Source organism: Podarcis filfolensis (assembly GCF_964270895.1).
Source record: "Podarcis filfolensis genome assembly, chromosome: 11".
Taxonomy (NCBI): domain Eukaryota; kingdom Metazoa; phylum Chordata; class Lepidosauria; order Squamata; family Lacertidae; genus Podarcis; species Podarcis filfolensis.
In genome coordinates this window covers 54852366-54879232 of record NC_139613.1, presented here as the reverse complement: position 1 = coordinate 54879232, position 26867 = coordinate 54852366, and the positions used below count along the sequence as shown (strand labels likewise).

The following is a 26867-nucleotide window of genomic DNA, read 5'->3' as shown; positions in this document are numbered from 1 at the left end:
TGAGCTTAAGGGCAACTATGTGTTTAATGTAATGTGTAGTTTGACCTGCAATTCAATATCTTGCTTTTGCGTTATCAAACTGCAACTCAAATGCCATTGTCAGATGTGTGAATACAGCCATTTGGGCACCACAGACAGTTTGCAAACCCTTCAGCAGACAACATTTTTTGATGGAAGTGTTTCACGCATTGATTCACTTATTGGCTAAAATGATACTGAGTGATTGTATGCTTGTGATATAAACTCCTAAATCCAGCTGACTGAAAGTTGTGAGTAGCTGTTCTTGTTCTCTCTGCAGGCAAACATAGGGGATTCTCGTGTCTGATTTATTAAATGGATTTAGCCCCATTCATATGGAAATCAAATCTCAGCCAGTTCGTTTATGCTAGGAGACAAGACTAGAAAGACAATCCTGGTTGGACAAGCGAGTGTAGCTGATTTCCTTAACATGATTACTTGTACACCACATTGTGGAAAACACAAATAAGGTTGAAATTAAGAGTTCCCAATAGCTAGTGGAACAAAAAATAGTTTTAAGCTCCAACTCTTCTTGTGTGTTGGCTTAGAGAGATAGTGAGATGTGGGGGTGGAAAATAAAGTAAAGCTTTGCATCCGTACACACTCCACTAGGAAGACACCTGTTGTCTTGGTGTTAAAACTGCTTTCTTTATTGGCTTCATGAGGAAAGTAGGGCATTAAAGCCGTGTTCCTCAAGTTACAGGTAAGAAGCGTTTTGGCAGGTTGTGTATGTTGCATTGCTGGTTGATTCCAGGAGATCTGAAGGCTCTCTGTGTTGGGGGTGGGGTAGAGAAAATGTGTGTAACGCTAAATATGCCCTTACAAGGCTATCCCTAATAGTTTAGAAGCTAGAGTGTGGCCTTTTTCCAGTTCGTTGAATTTATTACCATCTTGGCTTAGTTGGAACAATGGGAGTAGACTAGAGACGACCCCCCCCCCTCCCAGCACTGTCCCTTTTTGAAAGTATTGGCAAAAATCATACAGTAATCCAGCTGAGTGTCTCTAAGAGTTTGAGCAGAAATTCTGGCTTTCATATTAAATTAGGCATGGTTACAAAGCAAGAATCATTTGAAGCTTTTGTGCAGCATGTGACTGATGGAGCAAGCAACTGTGATGCAAAACATTCCCATGTGCTTTTGTGGGGGGTTGTGTAGTGGATGGGTGTCTGAAATGTAGCCAGACGAGAAAAGCTTTTGTGTGTGGAATGTGCTAAAGACATGTTATTCCAAAATAAGGATTTCTAATATCATTTTAGCCAAGGTCACACTTACTGGAAATAGTTAAACCCCATCCTTCATCTCTTGTTTGAGCTTTCTAATGAATTGTTTTTTTAACATAGAGACAAAGACATTGAAAAAAGTACATAGTTGATGTTTGGTTTTTTATGTTCTGTTAATATAACCATTAGGCCACATTTTAAGTTAGTGGGCAGTATTCTCTTCTGTCCCCGCTTTTAATACATTTATCACAGCTTTGTGTTGTACAGAGGATGGGAGAAATCAAAGTATTCCTATCCATCAGTCCTGTTATCCCTTCCCTACTTCTCTACAGTTGGTGTGAATTCAGGATTCAAGTGCTCTCGTTCATTTCTCATTCATAGCTCCCTTCTGTCCTAGTCATGTGAGCATGCCCAATTTTCCCCATACCTGATTCAGAACTGACCTGTGTAGTCTTGGTGTACTACCAACATGGCCACTGTCAGCGTCCAGTGCTTCTGGGCAGCTCTCGGGGGCTCCAGAAGGGTCATGCGTTGGTCTTTTTCATAGGAGTATAAAGCTTTCTGCTTTGTTCTTCTGACACTTCTCACTTCCTCGTACTGAAACTAGTTGGTTGGAAGTGTATCAGTATGAAACCATGCTCCTGCCCACTTATACATGAATGAGCTAACTGTTCCCCCTAGGTCATTGGTGGCGAACCTATGGCACGCGTGCCAGAGGGGGCACTCAAAGCCCTCTCTGTGGGCACACACGCCGTCGCCCCAGCACAGAGTTTGCCAGAGTTCATTACAGTGGTACCTTGGGTTAAGAACTTAATTCGTTCCAGAGGTCCGTTCTTAACCTGAAACCATTCTTAACCTAAGGTACCACTTTAGCTAATGGGGCCTGCCGCGCTGCTGGAGCACGATTTCTGTTCTCATCCTGAAGCAAAGTTCTTAACCTGAGGTACTATTTCTGGGTTAGTGGAGTCTGTAACCTGAAGCGTCTATAACCCAAGGTACCACTGTACTAGAAAGCCAGGGGGACGCAGAGCCAGGCTGCTCCCCTCCCCCTCTCCACAGGCGCCTGAGGACATTTCTCACATCACCCACACCTCTTCCCAGCCCAGCTGCTCCCGCTCCATTCTGCGCCCCTCGACTGAGTCAGGCGGAGCTAACCGAGTGTATCACACGAGCTGCTCCTCATGCTTCAAGCATGTATGAGTTGTTTTTTCTAAACTCAAACCTCAGTACAGTGGTACCTCAGGTTACAGACGCTTCAGGTTACAGACTCCGCTAACCCAGAAATAGTACCTTGGGTTAAGAACTTTGCTTCAGGATGAGAACAGAAATTGCATGGCGGCGGGGGGAGGCACCATTAGCTAAAGTGGTACCTCAGGTTAAGAACAGTTTCAGGTTATGAATGGACCTCCAGAACGAATTAAGTTCTTAACCCGAGGTACCACTGTATTCAGGTTAAATTGCCATGGTGGCACTTCACGATCAATAAGTGTGTTGGGTTGCAGTTTGGGCACTGGGTCTCTAAACGGTTTGCCATCACTGCCCTAGGTGCTGTCCCATGTACCAGCCCCACTCCATAGGGCTCCTTCAGTGGGAACGTGTATCCATGCAGAGAAAGCCCCCCCCCAACCATTAAGTCTGAAGCCGATTACAAGTTGGCCCAGGGTGTGGTACATGAGGCAGTGCTGGAGCTGGGGACAGCCCACCCATGGATGAGAGCCTCTTCCTGTACTGAATACCTGAAGAGGGCTTTATTTTATAACACATAGTTCAGATACTTCTGCATTCAGAAAATTTAAAAAATGGTTATGAGCAGTTAAACATTTGGATGTAATTTTTTAAAAAAAAGAACAAAAAAATGCTGTAGCTTTTTCTTTTGATGTAAAAGGCAAACATATATCCCTTGAAACAGGGCATTTCTAAGAATGTGTTAATGAGTTAACCACTTTAAGTGGTGTCTATCGCACATGGCATTGGCTACCCACTTGTACGTTGTTTCTGAGCAATTAATTTCCTAATGTGCTTAAGAGGTAGTGATCACATGGGGACTAAGCACATGGCAACCGTTCTAGTAATTTCACTTAGTAAGCTTACCAAGTGGAAATTGCCGTTATCATGTGAATAACATAACAATGAACCTGCCTTTAAAGGCTTTTCAAAAATACTCACTTTATTTGAAATGATTGAATTTCACATGATTGATTTCACATGGACATTTCATACGGTTGTTACCACATTGCCTCCATTTCAGAGGCATAAGAAATTGATCACGAAAGTTGAAGAAATGTTGCAGTGAGCTTGCCTAGGAAGGCTCAGTGTTGCTGACACTGAGAATCTAAACTAAATTAATGTTTGAATGAATAGTTTATACTCCTAACAACTTCAGTATGTTGAAGTTGTATTTTCACTGCCTGATACAAGTAGTACTGTTTAAAATATGCTTTCTTAAAGTCTTCTGTAAAACAGAAGTGCCTGTGGCCTTAAGACTGGGACAGACTGCACTGACATTTCAACCTACAGAACAATTTGTGTTCACAATCTCTGTCTATTGTATGACTGCAGATGAGACAGACTGACTGACTCCAGGAAGCTTGGCTGGGGTAAAGGGTGTAGAGCATCGTTCAATCTCGCATGCAACTCACTTCTTGTGTGACATTTTGCTTGTTTCTAGCAAATAATTCTAGTTGCAACAAACCTGGTAAGAAACAGAGCTTGTGTTTACTGTCTGTTCTGCCTCTAAATGATGTATGCAGCAGCTTCTCTCTCACTTTGTTTGAAAGAAATCAATTGCTATAAATAAAATAGCATCCAAATTGGAGAAGTATTTGAAAGTTAAAGCATATTTTGGCATTTAGCACAGCCTGGCAATGCTGACAGTGTAAAAAGAGGTCACCAGAGCAATCCTAACTCCCAGTCTGTACTGCTGAGATAGAGGTGTTCTTCCTCTTCTTAAAAAGGACTCCTGACCGTTAGGTCCAGTCGCGGATGACTCTGGGGATTAGATGGAAGCAAAAGCTCCTGCTCCACCCACTGAAACTGCAGCAGAGTGTCTGCTACAGGCAGAGGTGTTCCTGCCAATGGTAGTTATCCTAAGGCAGGCATGGCCAAACTTGGCCCTCCACCTGTTTGGGGACTACAATTCCCATCATCCCTTACCACTGGTCCTGTTAGCTAGGGATGATGGGAGTTGTAGTCCCCAAACAGGTGGAGGGCCAAGTTTGGCCATACCTGTGGGACTCAAAGCAGGACATTGCAGGGGTAGGGCCCAGGTGGAACACTCCTAGCAATGAACCTGCCGGATTCTAAGCTTGCCCATTTTTCAGACAGGGGCCTTCTGCTGCACCAGTCTGAAGATGGTGCCACAAAAATGCCTAAAACAGCCCCCTTTTGCTCTGCATGGTGTGATCAGCGGGACTTTGAATGTAGTTGTGGATCCAGTTTTAAGTTCTGCCCGGCTGCTCTCGCCTGAGGTTTTGGATTGTTCTGTAGATGTTTCTAAATGAACATTCAATAATGAATAAAGAAGGAAGTATATTGACAGAAGCTTCGAAAATAACACCAAGCAACAGCAAACTAGGGCATACAGTATATGAAACTAATTTCTAAAATGAATTTCTAGTTCCAGTATAGCGCTCCTTTGCACCTTCATATTGACTGCTGTTCAAATGTTTTCTTGTGGATTATGGAATTGGTGTTCTCAGGTGCTAATGTTTCATGTCTTGTTTCAAATCTCTGGCAGTGTTTCTGGAAGCATTTACAAGAAATAGAAAAGGCTGGGCTGAACAAAGAGTCATACTTTCTTACCCTCTGAATTGAAGAGGTCAGTTCTTTCTTTGTGCCTGCACATTTTAAAACCATAAGAAGAATGGTTTTAGGCTGAAAACAGTCAGTGCTGGAAAAATGAAAGTGCACTGTGATATTGTATGCAACGGCTAAATGTGAACTTTTGAAAAGCACAGTATTTTGAATGCAAAGGGCACAGTGTGATTCAGAGGCCTGTTAAATCAACTTAGTGCTATTTAAATTGCTGCAACTACTGGAGAAATAAATAAAGAAATATACAGTGGTACCTCGGGTTACATACGCTTCAGGTTACATAACGCTTCAGGTTACAGACTCCTCTAACCCAGAAATAGTACCTCAGGTTAAGAACTTTGCTTCAGGATGAGAACAGAAATCGTGCTCCGTCAGCGTGGCAGCAGCAGGAGGCCCCATTAGTTAAAATGGTGCTTCAGGTTAAGAACAGTTTCAGGTTAAGAACGGACCTCTGGAATGAATTAAGTACTTAACCCGAGGTACCACTGTATAAAGAGGTACTGGAGTCCTTGGGCAAGGTAATCAAAATTTTACTGGTCTAGGATTCCGCAATTCTGAGTTCAGAGAATTTACACAGTTAAATATAGCCCTGAAGGGTAAAAAAATATCAATGGTTGTGTTTCTACTAGGAAAAAGAAACAAGTTTGTAATTCTAAACACATTTAATAAGGCTTGAGTGTTTAACTGAATCCCACTGGTGGGCAAAATCCTTATATTCTCCATCCCAAATAGGCCACATTTTACAGTTATCCATCAGGCAGTCACTTTGACATCTGGTGACATGTTCTTGCATAGTTCAGGGCATGGAAGCCACACCAGTAAGCTAAGCATCATGCACAAAACTATGCAACCCCTGATGACCATCTGATTGTAAGGGGTTCTGTGAACAGTAATAAAAAAAGGTAAAGGACCCCTGACAGTCTAGTCGCGAACGACTCTGGGGTTGCGGCGCTCATCTCTCTTTACTGGCCAAGAGAGCTGACGTTTGTCTGGAGACAGTTTTTCCAGGTCATGTGGCCAGCATGACTAAGCCGCTTATGGCGAAACCAGAGCAGCACACGGAAATGCCGTTTACCTTCCCGCCAGAGTGGTACCTATTTATCTGCTTGCACTTTGACGTGCTTTTGAACTGCTAGGTGGGCAGGAGCTGGGACCAGGCAACGGGAGCTCACCCCGTCATGTGGATTCGAACCGCTGACCTTCCGATCGGCAAGCCCTAGGCTCAATGGTTTAGACCACAGCACCACCCACGTGGTCACCCATGTATCACGTATACGTAAGCCTTAATGGTCAGCTGATTCTTGGTGCTTTGGGTATAGGGCAGTGAAAACCCCCAGCTAACTGTTGGTGCTTGCTAGCATTGTGCACAGGTTTTGCAGCTGCTGCTGATCAGCAGAACCTGCAACCCCACTTTGGCCAGCCACGTATTTACCTGCCACACACCTGACATCATATATTATATATATTGTTAGGTGAAGGGCCAGTGAGTGTGACTTGGTCAAAATGGCCTTGTGAGCCAACTGGGTAGGCTTGGCGGGCCTAATTTGACCTGTGCACTAGAGGTTCCCCACTTGTCCTCCTTCCAATTTCTCTTGTCAGAGGAGCCAGCATCACATTTAACAGAGAAACTATGAGCAAGCATTTCCCAAAAACCTTGGCCTTGAAGCTAGCATCCTCCCTTACCACTGAAACCACACAGCTTGAAACCTACAGATTCAGAGGCTTATCAAGAGAGGTGATGCTGGTGGAATGAAACCCTGAACACCGAAGCAAACACCACATCTCAGTTTTCTTCTTAGCTTGCTACTCCTTTGTTCTCCTGTAGACTTTGCGCCTCTACCAAGTGATGCTAATAAGCTTAATTTATTTGCAAAGTGCAGAGGTGAGGCATATGATTTCCTGGCCATGGGAGAAGGTGAATCTGGGGTGACAATGATCTTGCGTCCTGGAAAACAATAATGATCTTAAAGCTGTTTTCCAGTAAAGTACCCCAATCATTAACATGGACTTAGGGAAAGTTGTTGCTCCATATGGAAAGACCCATTCATGTCTGGGATATCGTGTTACACTGGTTAGTTTTTTCATTTGCAGAGAGCCAACTATTGATGTTCACTGATGAGATTGTGTATGTGAGTGTCTAAAGGGAAAAAGTTGGAAGATAAACACTTATCTCTGAATAATTGTACAAAAGGTGTACCCAGGGCTCAAAACTACCCCATATCTGAGCTGAAGTAGCAGTTTGGTTTTTTCTTGTATTTCATTTTTAAGAGGTGAAAATTAATCCCAATTATAAAACTAATTATATATTTATAGCTTGATTAAATGCTGCTGCAATACAACACATAATTTAGATTTATACACCTATGTATTACATTTTTATCCTGTGATCAGACAAGCAATATAGCACACAACAGTTAAAAACCAGCACAAATGTCAATTAAAATGCAACACAAAGTGTTGGTGTGAGGAGGCCAATCTCAGACCTACAGCAAGTCCAGCCATGATGATAATAGCTGCATCTTAGCTGGGGCACTTTTAGCATGGAAGAACATTGAGAAGGTGAGGGCATTTATCTTGTTGTTTGACAGACCACTATGATGCTGTGCAAGCCCATTGAAATAGATGCCTTTTACAGATTTCTCCAAGATCTCCAAAAGAAAAGGCTAAAACATCCCCCCTTCAAAATCTCTGGTACTAAAGCAGTCTATACTAATAAAAAAAGATATGACAAACTCATGATCAAACATCTGTGTGCCAGACACACACATAGTTTTGTGTGCACCATTATTCTGTCTATTTCAGATGTTACATACTTTCTTTCAAGCAGATCCAAAAGGTAATCTGTTGAGAGAATGATATTTCAATTTAGAGAAAGTGTTTCCTTAAAGTACTGTTCTTTCCTTGTTTCTCTTGATGGGCTTTGTGCAGGTTTTCCACATGAGTGGTGTGCCTGCTATAATTCTGTTTTATAAAGGCATTTCAGTGGAGAGTCCTTTACTGCAACTTGTCAAATATCTTGATTAATCTGTGTTTCCTATTAATAATTGTTTTTGGTATGTAACTGGATTCAGATTTTTGGGATGTTTTGAAGCTAGTTAGCTAGCTACTGGTGTGTAGGAAGTTGCCTTTTACTAGGTCAGACTATTTGGCCAGGACAATGAAGGTAAAGGTAAAGGTAAAGGGACCCCTGACCATTAGGTCCAGTCGTGACCGACTCTGGGGTTGCGGCGCTCATCTCGCTTTATTGTCCGAGGGAGCCGGGGTACAGCTTCCGGGTCATGTGGCCAGCATGACTAAGCCGCTTCTGGTGAACCAGAGCAGCACACGGAAACGCCGTTTACCTTTCCGTCGCAGCGGTACCTATTTATCTACTTGCACTTGACGTGCTTTCGAACTGCTAGGTTGGCAGGAGCTTGGACTGAGCAACGGGAGCTCACCCCGTCGCAGGGATTCGAACCGCCGACCTTCTGATCGGCAAGTCCTAGGCTCTGTGGTTTAACCCACAGCGCTACTAACCTAGTATTGTTTACTCTGACAAGTAGCAGCTCTCCTGCTTCCTGATCCTTTTAACAGGTAATGCCAGTATTGAGCCTGGGACCTTCGGCATGCAATGCACATGTTCTGCTACTGAGCTATGGTTACTTCTGAGGCCTGATCTGTTCATTGCTTCTTGGACCAATACAGTGGTACCTCGGGTTAAGAACTTAATTCGTTCTGGAGGTCCGTTCTTAACCTGAAACTCTTCTTAAGCTGAGGTACCACTTTAGCTAATGGGGCCTCCCACTGCTGCCATGAGATTTCTGTTCTCATCCTGAAGCAAAGTTCTTAACCCGGGGGTACTACTTCCGGGTTAGTGGAGACTGTAACCTGAAGCGTCTGTAACCCGAGGTACCACTGTATATGATTCCTCCTTTGTAAGGCATAGTTTTCACTACATTTGTAAGCCTCTGTCCAGGACAGGCTATCTTCTCAATTCCTGGACCTAGGAATTGCTGACCAACAGTACCTCTTGTCTGATCAGGTTCCAAATATTCCCCATACATTTCTTCCACAGTTATGGCCTTTTCCATAAGGCAACATTTTTGTGTGTACAAGAAATGAAAGAGCATTCAGTCATGTGATTCTCCACCTGACGTCTGAAGGTTTCAGCCAGACACATGTTTTTCACCTGAATGAGAATTAGGGTTCATGAAGCAATTGCAAAGCCTCCCTCCTTCCAACAGAATTTTGAAACAGTGAAGACTACTGCATACTTAAGAGTTTATTTTCCAGGGTGCTCTCCATGTTGCTTTTCATTGTGGGATCTTGAAGGTTATGTCAGGAATCCTTGCAGCTAGCAGGGCTGACAAATCAATAAATTACACCAATAATAACTTGGGTCCAATCCAGAGAGGTACTTTAAGGGGCTCTGGAACTTTGGTCTTCTTTCCCCACCTCCCATCCCTTTAAGCATCAAACCACTATGTAAGATTATAAACTGCTTGGAAGCTCTCCTGAGTTTCAGAGGAGACACATGGGAGACTGCCTTAAAAAAAAATAATTAAGTACAGACTCTCTTCAGCTATAATAAACTAGAGTGGCCAGGATTCTTTGAGGAAGCCATCACTGGTAAAGTGGTATGAGAGTGTTTTCAGTGCATGATGTGGACGCGATCTGAGATTCCTGCTGCTGTTACTGCTGGCAGCAACAGTGCAAGAGGCCTAATCTTGGCACCAGGTGTCTGAGGAGCATTTTATGAAAATATTTTGGGAGTTTATATAGCTGGAAATGGTTTTTGTCCATTAAAGCTATGCTCTGCCTCTGGAGGCAGTCATGTTTCGGAATACCAGTTGCTGGAAATGGCAGGAGAAGAGAATACTCTTGTGCTTGAGTCCTGCTTGCTGCCTTGGAAGGTGATCCGAAAACTACAACTAATCCAGAATGCGGCAGCTAGACTGGTGACTGGGAGCGGCCGCCGAGACCACATAACACCAGTCTTGAAAGACCTACACTGGCTCCCAGTACGTTTCCGAGCATAATTCAAATTGTTGGTGCTGACCTTTAAAGCCCTAAACAGCCTCGGTCCAGTATACCTGAAGGAGAGTCTCCACCCCCATCGTTCTGCCCGGACACTGAGGTCCAGTGCCAAGGGACTTCTGGCAGTTCCCTCGCTGTGAGAAGCCAAGTTACAGGGAACCAGGCAGAGGGCCTTCTTGGTAGTGGCATCCCCCCTCACCATGGAATGCCCTTCCACCAGATGTCAAAGAGAAAAACAACTACAGTGGTTCCTCTGGATGCGAATGAGATCCGTTCCAGAGCCCCGTTCGCATCCTGAAGCGAATGCAACTCGCATGTGCACGGGTCGTGATTCACCGCTTCCGCACATGCGCGTGATGTCATTTTGAGCGTCTGCGCGAGCGCGAAACCCGGAAGTAACGTGTTCCGTTACTTCCGGGTCACCACAGAGCGCAACCCAAAAATGCTCAACCCGAAGCTACTTCAACCCGAGGTATGACTGTACCAGACTTTTAGAAGACATCTGAAGGCAGCCTTCTTTAGGGAAGCTTTTAATGTTTAATAGGTTTTGTATTTTAATATTCTGTTGGAAGCTGCCCAGAGTGGCTGGGGAAACCCAGCCAGGTGGGCGGTGTATAAATAAAAAATTATTATTATTATTATTATTATTATTATTATTATTATTATTCCCACAGGGAGCTGGCTGGCCACTGTGAGAACAGGATGCTGACCTAGAAGGGCCATTGGCCTGATCCAGCAGGCTCTTCTTATGCTATTATGTTTAAGAATTGTAGCTGCCTTTCCTGCATCAGAAGCCACCAGCTGAGTTCCACCTTAAATTATCAATTTTACTCCATACACAAATTGATACTGGCACAAGTCTTACTTCCCCACCTGCATTGCAAATATATTAAGCATGTAAAGAATTCCCTGCTCCCACTGAACATGGCCCTGAAATTTATCTCATCATGTTTTAAACTTTCCATAGAGAGTTTGCAATATAAAATGACAGAAGAGCTCGGCACCTGCAGTTGACAGTGATGTTTACAGGAGCTAAGGGTTGTTCAGTGCCTTGCGATTCAAGTAGCTAATTTAAGAGATCAACATCTTGGTCTGTGCAACTTGGCTAAGGCATAGGAAGAATGTGTCAGAGTTGGGATTAGCCCCCTGATGGGTTCTTTAAAGGCTGTTGTTCTTCATTTCATGCGGCCGTTCCCCCTTTTATCTGGAGTTCTTGCTGGCTGCTCAGCAGAGGAGCTGGCTCAGTTACAGTCTGTTTGGTTGGATGCTTGCAAGAGCTGTAATGCTATCATCAAAAGTTTAGGAAGTAGTGCCCTCTAGTAGTCGGCTCATTTGGAATCTTACTGGAAACTAAACCCCCCCACACTCTTTCAGTTCACCTTTGTCTGTGTGTGCATCTCTCTGTGTGTGTGTGTGTACAAGCATATAAAAACTTCAGTTACCATTAGAAGAATCTAAATGGCTATAATCACTTGAAAATGTAGCTGCTGCAGGCTTTTAAATGTAGTAATCTATTTATATTCACTGGCATATTTTCAGCCAGAAACCTTGTCTTTATAAGGATAAAGTTGTATCTCAAAGCCTCCTCAGTTTAAGTGTGCTATGCACAGTTTATTTGCTTTCTACACCAGAACATCTGGCTGCTTCCTTATAAATGGAGTGGATTTGTGTGATACGGAGTAAACAGAGTTCCATAATCTCTGACTCAAAACCTCTTCTGGGCATCTTTTATAATTCCTCTTGGAATGATGCCCTAATTCTATCATGCATAAGAAACAACTGATTGTTCTGTTGTTGTTTTTTAAAACAAAAGTGTGTGTTTCACATTTAATGACATTCCTTTCAGAAACTTCTCACCCTAGGACCATTTTGGATATTGTGAGAGGAAGGGACAGGAAGTGTGAATCACATGTACTTCCTGTTCTTTGAATTTCTTTTTGAAATCTGAAGGAGAACTTGTGTTATCTCCACTTCAGCTCCCGTTCAGCTGTAGCTGTTCCTAATATATTATGAACCCAACCTGCAAATCATACCATAGTGTGAAATGCACAAAATTCCACATTCAGACTTTGGGTAAATAACAGCATGCGGCAGGGATTCATGTCTCCTATCTCCCATCTTGTTCATGTCTGAACTGCACAGTGTTATTGTGTGGTGTGGAGTTAATATTCATTGTGTCATAAAACAAATGTTTACAATGAGGTGTGCATGCTGTTTTAGTATTACAGGGTGAATTGATATTCTAGAAAAAGACACACGCATACACACACACCTGGAATTTGGGCGTCTGAATCCAACCCAGAGCCATCAAAATTAAGGCGATTGTTTCTTTAAAAGGAAAATTGCACATTTTATGACACAAACATGGTTCTGTTGCTATAAATTGACCCTGAACATTTGTGATAGATCAGAATTTTTCCTTCTTTTATTTCCATTATTCCATTATTGTGACTTGGTTCACTTTTGGCAGTTGCGCTGGTGTTATAAACTTACTTCTTGCCTGCCCCTTATCTTTGTCACAGTGAACCCCATTTATCCCCCAGCTTCCTTGTGTGGTGTACCATATTCTGTATAGTAAGAAGTCTTTAGGGGCATCTGTTTTTGGAAGGTCTTGCATCTAAGCCACAAGTGCAGCCTAGACAGAAGAAAGTTCAGGTCCTAGACTATGATTGTAATAATCTGTGGAGAGATCTACCCGTATTTTTCGCTCCATAAGATGCACCTTTTTACTCCTAAAAAGTAAGGGGAAATGTCTGTGCGTCTTATGGAGCGAATGTGTGGTTGATCAATGGCTCCCTTTCCGGCCCCGCCTCCTTGCCCAGGCTTCCATTGTTGAATGTTCTGTAGACGGAGGCTGTTTCTCCAGCGACATGTGATTGGCTGATTAGATTATCTGTCTGGAAACTGTAGAAACTGCTCTCTTTCCTAAAGAAGCTGAAGAACTGAGTTGAACCCCATAAAAACAGGATTTTTACCTTTTGCACAGTAAGCTCAACAACTTTGAGCTGATCCTCAAAAAAGGGGCTTTTCCCCTTTGCAAAAGAAGCTGCACAACTTTGAGCTGATCCTCAAAAAAAAGGGTTTTTTCCTCTTTGCAAAAGAAGCTGCATAACTGTGAGCGGATCCCCCCCAAAACGGGGCTTTTCCCCTTTGCAAAAGAAGCTGCACAGCTGTGAGCTGATCCCCCAAAAACAGGGCTTTCCCCCTTTCCTCCTCTAAAAACTAGGTGCATCTTATGGTCAGGTGAGTCTTATGGAGCAAAAAATACGGTACTTGTCAGGAAGCTTTCTTTCTGGTAGCCTGAGGTCCCTTTCTTCTGGTCTCTTTGCTCTTTCTTTTGGGAAGGTGAGGATGTCAGACAGACAGATGAAATGCAAAGCAGCTATCTTTATGGCCGCAGCTGGTATAACAATATTTTAACACTAGTTCACTATGCAGTACTAGCCTGAATTAATTAATCATTTTATAGTCGTTACCAAAGTTTATGTTGGCTTAGTCCTTAAAACCTCACATTCATTATCTACTTTTCTGTTCCATGGGTTTCCCCACCACCACCACCATCCTTTTCACTGACTTTAGATGCTAATCCTATATTTATTCCTTCAAATTGTCATTTTTCCCCAAGAAGGTGAGTTTCCCCAGTGTGTTGTTGGAATTCTTTGAAGTGCAGATGTTTCTCTGTAGTGTTCTTACCACCCTCAAAGCTTGCCATTGTGACGACATCTTTCTGGCTAGACATCTTTTCCACCTTCCGTGTTTCACATCATTGAATCTCCTGAGATGCTGTGAGGAATCATTTGCAATATACCTGGGTGTGGTCAGATGAAAGGACATTCAGTGCTGAGCTTAACTTCTGAACGCTGAGATATGCACTAAATGGTGACATGGCTTATGAATTGTGCCAGCAGCAGGGCCTGTGGTTCAAAGCATTGGCGAGGGAATGAGAGCTGGAGTGGGTGGGTACTCAGGGCAGGGGTGCCAACTTGAATAAAATATTGTGAGCGGCCAGGTAAGTGCCGCCTCACATAATGGATCACACACACACACCATTTGAATGGCAAAGCCCATCACCGGGGGGGGCAGCCCCCTAAAATATTTTATTGAGGGGCGAAGGGACCTTGTTGTGTGCAGCCTACACTTCGGGCAATCTGTGGGTTCTAACCTTTTAAGAAAGGTTTATTAATGGTGCTTTAACAGAAGGGACGCGGGTGGTGCTGTGGGTTAAACCACAGAGTCTAGGACTTGCCGATCAGAAGGTCGGTGGTTTGAATCCCCGCAACGGGGTGAGCTCCCATTGCTCGGTCCCTGCTCCTGCCAACCTAGCAGTTTGAAAGCACGTCAAAGTGCAAGTAGGTAAATAGGTACCGCTCCGGCGGGAAGGTAAACGGCGTTTCCGTGCGCTGCTTCCGTTCGCCAGAAGTGGCTTAGTCCTGCTGGCCACATGACCCAGAAGCTGTACGCTCCCTTGGCCAGTAAAGCAAAATGAGCGCCACAACCCCAGAGTCGGTCACGACTGGACTTAATGGTCAGCAGTCCCTTTACCTTTACTAACAGAACAGAATGATGTAGGTATGTTTGTCAATCAGTTTGCCTATGACCAAGCTTCATTCAGTGATGGCTGAAGAAAGATCCCATGTGATAGCCAATTGCATTCATGCATACTTTTCTAAGCAGCAATACAGTTTCCTAGTCAGCCACAGCAGCATAACTATTATTGATAAATAATGTAGTTAATATCAAGACTTGTATTTAATATTGAAAAGTTTACATAATAATATACATATTAAGAAGTGCAGTTTGAATATATCATGTTAGACACTTTAGTCTGAGTTCTATGCGACTTCTGCCAGCTTACTTGTAAATGTAGGGCCCCCACCACATGGTGCCTTGGCTGAGAGGTGCATGGGAGACGTGAGCAGCACAGTAAGTAATATTCTTCACCAGACATAGGCAAACTCGGCCCTCCAGATGTTATGGGACTACAATTCCCATTTTCCCTAGCTAACAGGACCAGTGGTCAGGGATGATGGGAATTGTAGTCCCAAAACAGCTGGAGGGCTGAGTTTGCCTGTGGCTGTTCTTCACCTTCTAGGCTTTCTGACATGGAAATTTCTCCCCAGTCCTGATGTACATAATTGATACAATGTGTATGTTAAAATATAGAGAGAATGGGCTACTGGTCAGCGTTAGTTGTTTCCCAGGTCTGTAGCCCATTTTGTGAGTGTGATGCATCAGCTTCCCTTCTTGTGGATTGTATAGTAGTTGTTTGAGAAAGAGAGTTGTCATTTTGGACCATTCATCAGGGCTTTGCATGGGCTTATGGGTGCCACTCTTGGTTACATTTAAACATATATCATTGATATCCTTTTGTTAGGAGCTGGCTTGTGCTAGTTGAACTCTGGTGCAATTTATCTTCATTTCATAATGCTTTATCCTTAACATCTGAATCTGAGTCATCATGTTTCAGCTTGTTCCCATTTAGCAACCTGTTTCTTCCAAAAAAGACCTGCATTTCTCTATATTGCATAGTTTCAATGCTACTTCTCTTGTGCTTTTCAACTGCACAACATACTTGCTTCACTCAGCACCCTAGAAAATTGTATTCACAAGAACCACATCTCTGTTCCAGGATCTGTGATAGATGGATGATAGCCATCTGTGATGCCCCACTTGCAAAACAGACTTCCGCGATTACCCTGCCCCCTGCCCTCTTCTTATCTTTCACAGGCCTCCAGAATTTGCTCTGGAATGTTGCTGGACTTTCCTGAACAGATTGTTGGCGTGTGAAGAAGTCCAGGGGGAATAGAAAGAATGGAAATCTCTTTTTATCATGGATTTTTTTAAAAAAGAAAATTGCAAATTTAAATTTAAATCCTGGCAGTGGAGAGAGAAGCAAAACCACAATCCATTTGATGATGGGGACAGGCTGGGTCCAAGACAGGGTGAGTTTGGAACAAATTGGGCTCTGAGGATGGCTAACACAGGATGAGTGTCTTTTGAACCCAGCATATCCCTCAAATGATCCTTTTTACTTCATCTGTGAAATATTCACAGGCCCCTAATGGCAGACGATGCCCTCCAAAGTTACCTTTACCTCATTCTATTCAGACAAAGACACTGTTTTTGGCTGGTTGAGCCATGTCATAATAACTAGAATAGCCAAACGTTGTCATCTTCAGCAAGTGATCTGAGAAAGTGAGGAGGTGGAAATGGGTGTGATTATTCATTGGATGAAAGATTGGTATGTCCAAAAGGATTCACAGGTGTGATGAAGCAGTGAGTGCTGTGCAACACACAGTACACATAAACCCCAATCCAGCCCCACCGACTACAGAATTCACCAGCTGTTTTGCATAAAGCTCCAGTGTATGTACCGGTTTGGCATATATTCTTGCACCCTTATTTTCACTGGCCAGCAAATTAAATTCCTAAAATTAATATAGCACTATGTATGCTGCCCAGCTAGGATACAAATGTTACAAAGAGGACATAAATAAATCTTGATTGTACTTCTCTCTGAACCTAAAACCAAGCTGTGTATAGCTCACTGTGGTTCTTGTTTATAGTATTGACCTACTGTTTTCTTTTCCTCTTCATTTGTATTATGTGGTTCTTTAACAACATATTTATATTTTCCACATTCCTGAAAGCTGTTCAAAAAAAACCATTAAAATGGGACTGTCTTGACACGCATCTGGCACCCTCTGTCTCATTAAAAGCAAATTTCTAAGTATTGCTAAATATTTAAAATGCTTTGTAAAGTTTCCTGTCTGGTCCTAGGGATTTCCTTCCTTTTATCTTCTTAAGCATGCTTTACCTTGTTGCCACTCAAAGGCTTTGTTCAGAAGTCTTCTATTTTTGCTAAAATATTCTCATTTTCTACATTAAAGAAAGTTTTTTTCAAAAAAGCTTTCATAATCTCTCCATCAGTCATCATGCCACAATCTTGATACTTGTTTTCTTTCTACTTTTCCTTTCAACCTATGTGCTCTGTTTTGGTTTAATTTCCAGACTTTTAAACATATTTTGTTGCAGAATATTTAACAGTCTTCCCTTCCCCTCTCATCTCCATTTTCAGTTTTGTCTCCTTTAACTTGTCAGACTTTGGTGGAATCTACACACATATAAAAACTGTTCTGAACATGCTTTTTTTTTTTTAAAAAAGCATTTTTTAAGAATACATTGAATTTTCTTTAGGCCATCAAGTGTCACATTGTATATTGCACTTCAAACACACTTAAAATGTTTTATTTGTAGCTGTATAGCTGAGTGCTTAGTTTCTGCCATTTTAATAATGTCTCCTGTTTTGTTTAACACCCATCTTCCTAAACTCTGACCATCTTCATTTTACTCTTTCCTTGGGTCTGTCCTGTTTTGCTTTTGCACTCTCTCATTTCTGCATGTGTGTATATGCATATACAGTGCTTTTTTTCTTTAAAAAATGTTTAGGGGTACTCTCATTTTCCTACACATATTGAAATACTGCCCCTCAATGCGGCCAAACTTGGATTCAATGTTTAGGGGTAATGTTTAGGGGTAAAATGTTTAGGGGTAAAAGTGTTTAGGGGTATGCATACCCCTACGTCTCCCCCCGCCCCGAAAAAAGCACTGTTCATAACCTTTCCCTATTTCATTCTTTGAAGAACAATATTTTTTTTGCTTGTTATCACTTTTCAGCTGGAAAAAAAAAAAGTAATATCCCTTCAACTTGAAAATCTGTATTTGGGGCATGGGTTGATGTCACAGTGGGAAGAGAGACCAGATGAGGTGGCACACGCAGCCCCCACTCAAAAATCCCAGAGTGCCCACATTCAGCTGGGCACACTAAAATCATGCAATATCTTCAGTTCTAACAAACTGTTTATTGCAACATACCAGGGACCAAGAAAAAAGGCCAGTGTAATAAATCACATTTCCACCATAGTTCTAATTCATATGTTTCTTGAGCAAGTGTACATATAATTGAAACACTGCTATGTAGCTAAGAGAGCAATCCAAACCCCAAATCTGCTATAGTGAGTGAGAATCCAGAGGATCTCCAGCTCAGACAGCCAATTCCCAGCACAGCTGGGCTGTATGGTCATAATTCCTTCATTCAGACTCAGCAGGGCTGAGCCAAGACTGACAGATCTTATGCCACTGTAAGCCTTGAAAAAGGGGCATTCCAGGGGAGTGAAGGAGCAGCCCTGGGCTGGATCCTAACTCCATTCAGCTCAGACTGGCAACTCAGCAGAACCCGTTCCTGAACAGAGTTTGGATGTGGTGTAATTTAAGCTGGTGTAAATCGCACTGGCTTCCCTTACTTCAGATTGTTCCTTTAATATAATATTTATATTGCATAGGGGCATAATAATCCAAAAACTTGGGTCATGCAACAGAAATTACATCTGCCTAGAGATGGGAGAACAATTGTGAAATTATGCAAGAGTTCTAAGGAGAGTCATTTGGTTGACAGTCTAAATATTCGTTGTTTGCCCAATAATATTTGTATTTGTATATTTGATCTCAAAAGCCAGGTCTTTTTGAACCTAGGTAAGTTATAGGAAAGCAAAATTTAACTCAGAAGCTGACTGAATCAGTTTTAAATTATATTCGGCATATAGCCTCAGCATGCTTATTTGCATTTAATCCATATTACATTTTAAAATAGGTTGTTTTTAAAGGGATTTTTAAAAAGATCCGATTTAAATGTTTAAGTCTAATTTTTAATATATACTTTTTTAAAAATAGTAAGCCACAAAATGAGCATAAAAAACACTCTGGTGTCTTTATTTCTTTGTGAAAGACTGCACTTCTCGTATTATGCTCTCTTGAAAGAGGATGTTCCTTATTTAAGATAAAACAGCAAGACATTCTATTACACTAAGTCAATGCCTATTCTTTAACTGCTTGCTTCCCAAAGTGGTTGGGGCAAATCTAATGTTTGATCTGAATATTATGCATGGCATAACTCATCCACCGAATCTAAGCAGTGACAACAAAGCAATCGTGTCAGAAGTTCCATAAATATAGCAGACTTCTAGCGCTGTCTTTTTGTAGTTTGTTTTGATTTTCTTTGCCTACCTTCATGCGGCCACCACCAAGAGTAATCACGATCTTAATTATCACAGAAAATGTTGTGATCATCATGAAAATAAACAGAATATGTTATGATAAGAAGTATATGAGTTCTCAATGCAGGAAAGTAGTTTTCAGAAAGTATTTGAAGGTGCATCAAGTGAAAAAAAATGGTGGGGTTTTTTATGGGAGACATTACTCTGGAAGTTGTAACATGCATTTTTAAAATAGTGTGTTTGGTTCAACTAACTAAGCGTATTTTCTGTTTAGTTGAGTTACCCAACTGGGAAAGGACATTGATCTAATTTTACTATATTAAAAAAGCATGATGGGGAGAAATGTTCTATTTACTACACTGCACGCACACAATGTGATATATTTTGATTCAGCTAGCTGCAATAGTATTTTCCATGAATGAATTTGCTCTGTGAGTTTTCAGACATTAGGTAATTCAACCTTTTCCTGTTATTTTTAAAGGTGTGATTTATGTACAAATTTCGGTTTTACTGTAATTTCCCCCTCTAAGAATTGCAGCCAGTTTTCACCTCACGAAATTTCCTTAGCTCCCACGTCCTGTCTTGCTTTAATAGTAGAGCTGGAAACCATTCTCAACTTTTATCTTGAGGTTTGCAGTAGGTATGTATAATAACTTTTACATATTTAACGTCAAATCACCAAGGGCTAAAATATTGCAAAAATAAAAAATGGTGAAATGTCCTGATCAACATGATGATCAACACGGTAATAGTAGGCTAATTATTTTCGGACTTTCAAAAAGATTTTTTTTAATGCGACTAGAGCACAATTGTAACTCTAGTCGCAATAATTGTAACAATAATTGTAATTATTGCACCTTATCTAAACATCTTCCTTTAAGTTACCTTTCTATTGCATAAGTATTTTTCAAGAACTAGGTGTGCTGTGTTTTGTACCTGGGAACATATTATTTCCCCCTCACTCACCCCACAATATAATGTTTTCAATGCTATTGTTTATAACTGCTCCATTGAATTGTGTGAATATCATGAAATAACCTATCAGCATTGGTTAAACTGTTTAATATTGATAAGCAACACAAAACCTTGTGCCACAAAGACCATGTTATGTAGTTATACATCGCTTGTTGTTCTTGTATCATCATAAGCATTATTCATTATTAATAATGAATTAATTGGTGTATTTTTCAGTTGCTGGTGGTTGTTTCCTCCTTTTTTAAAAATGGGTGTTTTCAAAATGTTAAGAAGAGAAGAACTGATTATCTTTCTTGATACTTTCAAATTATAGTTATCTGACTTTCTTGTTGTGGTTTGCTTTTCACTACTGGTTTTGTTGTATGACTTGTATGTCGGCCTAAAAGGACTTAAATAAAAATATTTTTTTTATATGATAACTATTCGTCTCACTACTTGTATATATAAGGGTCTGGTGACTTCTGTTTCAGTGTATCGGAAGAAGTGTGCATGCACACGAAAGCTCATACCAATAACAAACTTAGTTGGTCTCTAAGGTGCTACTGGAAGGAATTTGTTTATTTTGTTTTTCATTTTGTTTCAACTACAGCAGACCAACACGTCTACCCTACCTGTAACTGTTCCATGTGCTGTTTTGTAACTTTTAATTTCAAAAAATGAATGTGCTCGTATTGTTATTTACACTTAGATTGAAGCTTCCAAACATTCAAAGGTAAAATAACATTTGACTCTTGCTCAGTGTAATTTTAGTGAGATTATTTCCAGCTATAGTGCACATGCACATAGGGTGGTAGGAATTGCGATGACTTCCTTGTACTTCCTTGTACTTCTGTACTTCTACCTCTTGTGAAGAATCCCCAACCTACGGGAAGAACAGGGGACATAGAGACTGTTGCAGGAGATGAAATCAGGAAAGACTATATGTTTATAGGAAACAAGGCCGGTGGCACTTTGAAGACTGGCATTAATCTCTTGCTTTTCCTCCTTTATTTTTATCACTGATTATGAAAAGGGCAGACAATGAAATACTCTTTTACAGATTGCTGTCTGAATGTGCTGGTTCTGGGCTGCTCGTTTCCTGCAGTTTCTTAAAAGAACCAATTAGTTTTGTTTTCCCTTAGCACTTTGCCCTATTATTCTCTGGAAGGCACGAGGCCATTTCAAAATCGTCCGTTGAGCTTTGAGCACTTTACCCTAATATTCTCTGGAAGGTATGGGGCCTATTTTAAAATCGTTTGTTGAGCTTTGCAAATAAGTCAGCAAAGGCAGTAGCCCACATCAATCTTACTAGCCCAGTTCCAGACTTACAGTGGTGCCCCGCAAGACGAATGCCTCGCAAGACGGAAAACCCGCTAGACAAAAGGGTTTTCCGTTTTGGAGGTGCTTCGCAAAACGAATTTCCTATGGGCTTGCTTCGCAAGACGAAAATGTCTTGCGAGTTCCTGCGGGGTTTTTTCCTCCCCCCCTTTTTCCCAAGCCGCTAAGCCGCTTAACAGTTGATCGCTAAGCCGCTTATCAGCTGATCCGCTAAGCCCACTAAGCCACTAATAGCGCTAAGCCGCTAACGGGCTTGCTTCGTAAGACGAAAAAACCGCAAGACGAAGAGACTCGCGGAACGGATTCTTTTCGTCTTGCGAGGCACCACTGTACCTTCACTGGTCGCCATGCAGTTATATAATCCTAGGGTGTGGTTCCAGGGCACACAATTAAACCACCTTGCCAAATCTAAACAGGTGTGGATCTGGTCACTGCCTGAGTAAAAGACCCGCTGGGAGCCCCACACATGCAACAAAAAGAAGGCAGGATATAAATGTACTAAGTAAAGGGGAAACAGGGACAGTATGGCATATGGATGCTCTGTCTTGAATTCAAGTCTAAGCAGACAGAGCTAAATAGGTATCTACTGCAAGAATACACATGCAGGCTTTCAGAACTTTCCAGCTAAAGATAAAAATGGTTTAAAATGCATTTAAACTTGCCAGAACACAATGAGCCTTTTTTTTTTTTTTTACTGGTAATTTGGCATAAAGAAAGATTTAAATCCAATTCCATCTAAAATTGAATTCTATGGATAATAGCATAATAATATAAATCCTTTATGTAACAGTAGATAAAGTACAGAATTGTTCAGTATAACCTGGTTTTGTAACAAATATGACTGTTGAGGCTGAAATAATGAGCAGCTACATGTTCATTTTTCTGTACGCCATTCAGGAATAGCTAAACTAATTTCAACTTCCTGAGTGGAAACAAAATCATGTCTAAATCTGATTAGGAGAAGCCTGCAGTAAAACGTATTTTGCACATGTTCTAGACCTCTTCACTTAAAATTATTTTTTCTAAGACACTCGTTTTAAGTATATGTATAAACTATACATACGAGACCTGTACATTACTTCTGTGTAGAACAGCTAGATCAAAGGCAGCAGTTCTGCCTGAATCTCTGGTTGTTGCCTAGCTGAAGAGACCACCTATAGGGAGAAAGGGTGTAATTCAATTTCCATGCCCATTCATGCCCATTGGCCAACAAGCACAGCAATTGTGACTGCAGCTCCCTTTCATGTGCATAACTTTCACTAGGAACAAAGAGAATTGACTCATTTCACATAGTGAGAGTTGTTCTCTCTCTCCGCACTGCTCTTCCCAGTTTACTATTCAGTTAGAAAATAAACTTGTGTAGTAGATGAAGAGTAGACATTGGGATATTCACGCCTAATCTTTTCACCCTGTCTTTTGAATTTTGATTTGTGTTTGCAAAACATGCTGTATTAAGTGTGATTAGTACCATATGCCGTTTCATTTAAGCTGGAAATATATCCTGATAAAAAGAATTCTGCTTTAGTGGAATTGAAGTATGGATTCTGATAACCTCGAGCCCAGTGAGCTTGTACTGAGTTAAGAATAATAGAAATCTTCACTGCTTTATTTTATTGATTAAAGATTCTTCCTGATATTTTTGGTTAAGATCTCCTAAGAGTTGTCTATTTAACTATCAGAGGTTTGTGTCATTGACATGCATTTACTATTAAAGGCAGCCAGCATATTTTTATATCTGATGTACAGAATGCATTTAAATTTCATTTATTATTCATTTATTTATCTGGGGTTGCGTGCTCATCTCGCTCTACAGGCTGAGGGAGCCGGCGTTTGTCCGCAGACAGTTTTTCTGGGTCATGTGGCCAGCATGACTCTGGCGAACCAGAGCAGTGCACGGAAACGCTGTTTACCTTCTCACTGGAGCAGTACCTATTTATCTACTTGCACTTGATGTGCTTTCGAACTGCTAGGTGGGATGGTAAAGGTAAAGGGACCCCTGACCATTAGGTCCAGTCGTGGTCGACTCTGGGGTTGCGGCGCTCATCTCTCTTTATTGGCCAAGGGAGCCGGCGTACAGCTTCCGGGTCATGTGGCCAGCATGACTAAGCCGCTTCTGGTGAACCAGAGCAGCACACGGAAACACCGTTTACCTTCCCGCCGGAGTGGTACCTATTTATCTACTTGCACTTGGATTTGCTTTCGAACTGCTAGGCTGGCAGGAGCAGGGACTGAGCAACGGGAGCTCACCCCATCGCACTAGGCTCTGTGATTTAACCCACAGCGCCACCCGCGTCCCTAGGTGTGATGGTAGGAGGCGACAAAGAAGTACCTTAGTTGAATAAAGGGTTCAAGCAAGTTCAGGTGGGAGATTCGCAAGCACTCTTTGCTGCTTTTAAATAAATAAATAAATAAATATGTATTCATTTTTAAGTGTATGAAAAGAAAATGCATTTTAGTATAAACTATTTAAAGGAAAGCAACATCTAGTTACAAAAAATTTAAATTTGGATGAAAATTATATTTCTGGGCAGACAATAAGTGCATCAAATAAGTATCTGAATCATTAAAAAAACCCAAAAAACTACACCCCCCAATTTTTCTGTTTCAGGATATAGGGGGAACAAATTAAGAACACTAGAAAGGGAGGTATGAACACTCATACCTCAAGTCATCCAAATCCACTTAAAAGTTGGAGATGGAGACAGTCAGTGTTCCTGTGGATATATCACAAAATCATACTATATAAAAATAATTTCATCTTTTTTTTACTTTGGCCTCTAGGAAATATGGGAAGTAAGGGAACATGTCCCATACTTTTGCATACCAGTAATCCAGAAAAATCAAGAATTTTGGAATTGTGAATTGTGCTGCAATAAAAGTGTCCCAACTAATTCTGGGCTATACTGTACATGATAGTGTTCTTAAAACGCAGCATGATCTTGAGCCCCTCCATATTTCTCTGGAGATAATTCACCTGCGGATTAAATGGATAAGAAATTGATCCCCCTTTCTTAACTCCATGTTGGGAAAGTATACAAAAGTTTAATTAGGCTTCATTTTATTTAACTTTATTATTATTATTTTTTGTTTTGAACTTCAGAATAGAACAGAAATATTACAAGTGAAAGATCTTTTTATCCGTATGGGTTGTGTTAATGATGGAAGCATAACAGCTTTAGTTTGAACGTCAGTGCTTTCTTCACTAATTCCACCCTTCTCCAAATAAAATACACTCATGCTGTATTCAAATAACATTGGTTTAATGTGAGCACAGACTTGTTGGTTTCTAATTACCTTTGTAGAGCATAACTTTAAATTACAATGTATCTGTATACTTTGCTTATTTTTCTCATCCTTATAAGAACCACAAACAACTTTTTATAGTGATATTCTATGTTTTGTGTGTTACAGTTCTGAAATTCAAGACATGTATAGGCAAACATCAAATTTGTGTCTTGCAAAAATATGCTTGTGTAATTTAACATATATATATTTTAAAGTCTACTATGGGTTCGCTGCTATTGGTTTCCAATGCAAAAGCTAAGAGATCTGCTCCTTTCAAAATTACCTATGACTGGACAGGAAGTGGAGAAAATATCTCTATATATTTTTTCCCTGAGTCCATTAGAATACCAGAATGTATAGAAACCAACCTCGTATGTTTGTAGCTTAGATTCTTAAAGTTAATTTCTCTACTTAATGTTATTACTGAACTTCGTCTAAATGAAACACCCTTAAGTAGGAGGGGGAACTTAATTGCTGATCAGCGCTATGTAATTTCAACGTTGGGGCAACAATGGGACAGGTATTGGAATACTGGGGAGAATACACACATATACACACCTAGTATTGGCACCTGACATAAACAAAAGGCCTCTAGTTATCATCTAACTGATTGAGTGAAAAGCCACTAGTACGTAATGCATTTTTTTAAAGCTTGTGTTTTCAGAACACTCTCTCTTTCTCTCCCTATATATAACATGTATGTATTTTTAATGGTAAGTCTTTTACTTCTATGCCTCCAGTCAATTCACTTGGTAGAAGAAAGATTTCCTCTCGTTAATTTATTTCAAATACTCTAGCATTATTTTAGTTCATAGAACAAAGCAAAATAGAAGCAAACTAATGCTCATTTGTTAAAAATATAAATTCTAGACAATGCTTTTTTCTGGGGCGGGGGGGGGGGGAGGAAACTCAAATGTACCAAAAAAGTATCAGTTTCAACAAACTTGTCCGTAACCTCTAACCAATGTATTTCACTTCTAAAGCTAATTTTAACAAAGTGCTTTTAAATTACTTTATATGCAACATTCTTAGGTGTGTTTTTCATGAACTGAGTTTGCTCTGGCTTTTAAGTCCCTACATACCTAATACAATCTCTTCCAAACTCAGATTGGTTTGATTTTCTTGGACAGAACTAAGACAAGTTTGCAGTCTTCTTATTTCTGTGAGTACAATCCCCAGAAATGTTTTTACTATGAAAGCTCTGTTATAATAAATGGAACTTGTGTTCTGCCCAGCATCTTTTAACATTAATATAGGAGATGTAGGAGATGTTCCCATTTTCTTCTGCTTACAGGCAATATTTTAAATTTTTATGCTACTTAAATTGTGCATCTATAAAGAGTATGATAAAAGTCAAAAGAAAAACCTACTGATGGAAACTTTAATTCACTAAAGTCAGATAGTTTTTAGTACCAACTTTAAGAACACCAATAGTTGAATAGGGAACACTTTTTACATAGTGCTGATTTGCAGATTTCTTTGATTTTGTATGAAAAACAATGTTAGCGACCTCTTAGAATGTTATAGAAATGATTCTGTAAGTAACTGTAACACCTTGAGAATAAAATTCTATAGCATCCAATAATTAACATCTGCCAGTTATAAAAAAAATCTAGTTAAATCTTGAAATAGGCTACCAAAGGATTCTGTAAAGGAGATTATATTTTAGGCAATTTTATCTGAACTGACGTTGCCAGAGTTTCCATGAATTGTACATGTAGTCTGGCAGCATTTGGACTGTTGAGTTCATATTTGCAGCAGTAAAATTAAAGCAAAAATTGATTAGCCTAATCTAAAGTAGACAGTTCAAGCACTGAAAGCAGGTGTAAATCAAATGTGCACTTGGTTGTAGGGGACATACATCTGTATTGCTTTCAATGGGATGTATATTCAGATGCACACCTGGGTTCAAACTGAACATCCACGTTTTGTCTAAACTGCTTATTTAATATATTTATTTAAAATATCTCCTAGTTGCTCTGGGAAAGCCATGAGTCTTGGAGCCACTTACAAAATAATATTAATAAAATTATTCATGTTGATCATGTTATAAGCTGCTAAAATGAAAAATAAGTTAGCATTTTGTATCATAATAGCCAGTGGGGTTTTTTCTTATCCATGCTGAATGCATTCAGTTTCTACCAAATATTATTTCTCAAAGTTTTCAAAGA

The 26867-nt window shown here is 40.7% G+C and overlaps 1 protein-coding gene and 1 long non-coding RNA gene across 17 annotated transcripts in view; one reads left to right on the top strand and one right to left on the bottom strand.

Moving 5' to 3' along the window:
- Positions 1 to 26867, top strand: part of AOPEP (aminopeptidase O (putative)) — a 184490-nt gene that overhangs the window by 112744 nt on the left and 44879 nt on the right. The gene's annotated exons all lie outside the window — the stretch shown is intronic.
- Positions 14534 to 23181, bottom strand: LOC310745110. Of its 2 annotated transcripts, XR_014539943.1 has the most exons (4): positions 21740 to 23181; positions 21288 to 21397; positions 20713 to 21224; positions 14534 to 20513 (listed from the first exon to the last, which is right to left on the bottom strand). It is a non-coding gene; the product is annotated as an uncharacterized lncRNA (long non-coding RNA). The 2 variants fall into 2 exon arrangements; XR_014539944.1 differs by having other exon boundaries at positions 20713 to 21397; positions 21740 to 21838.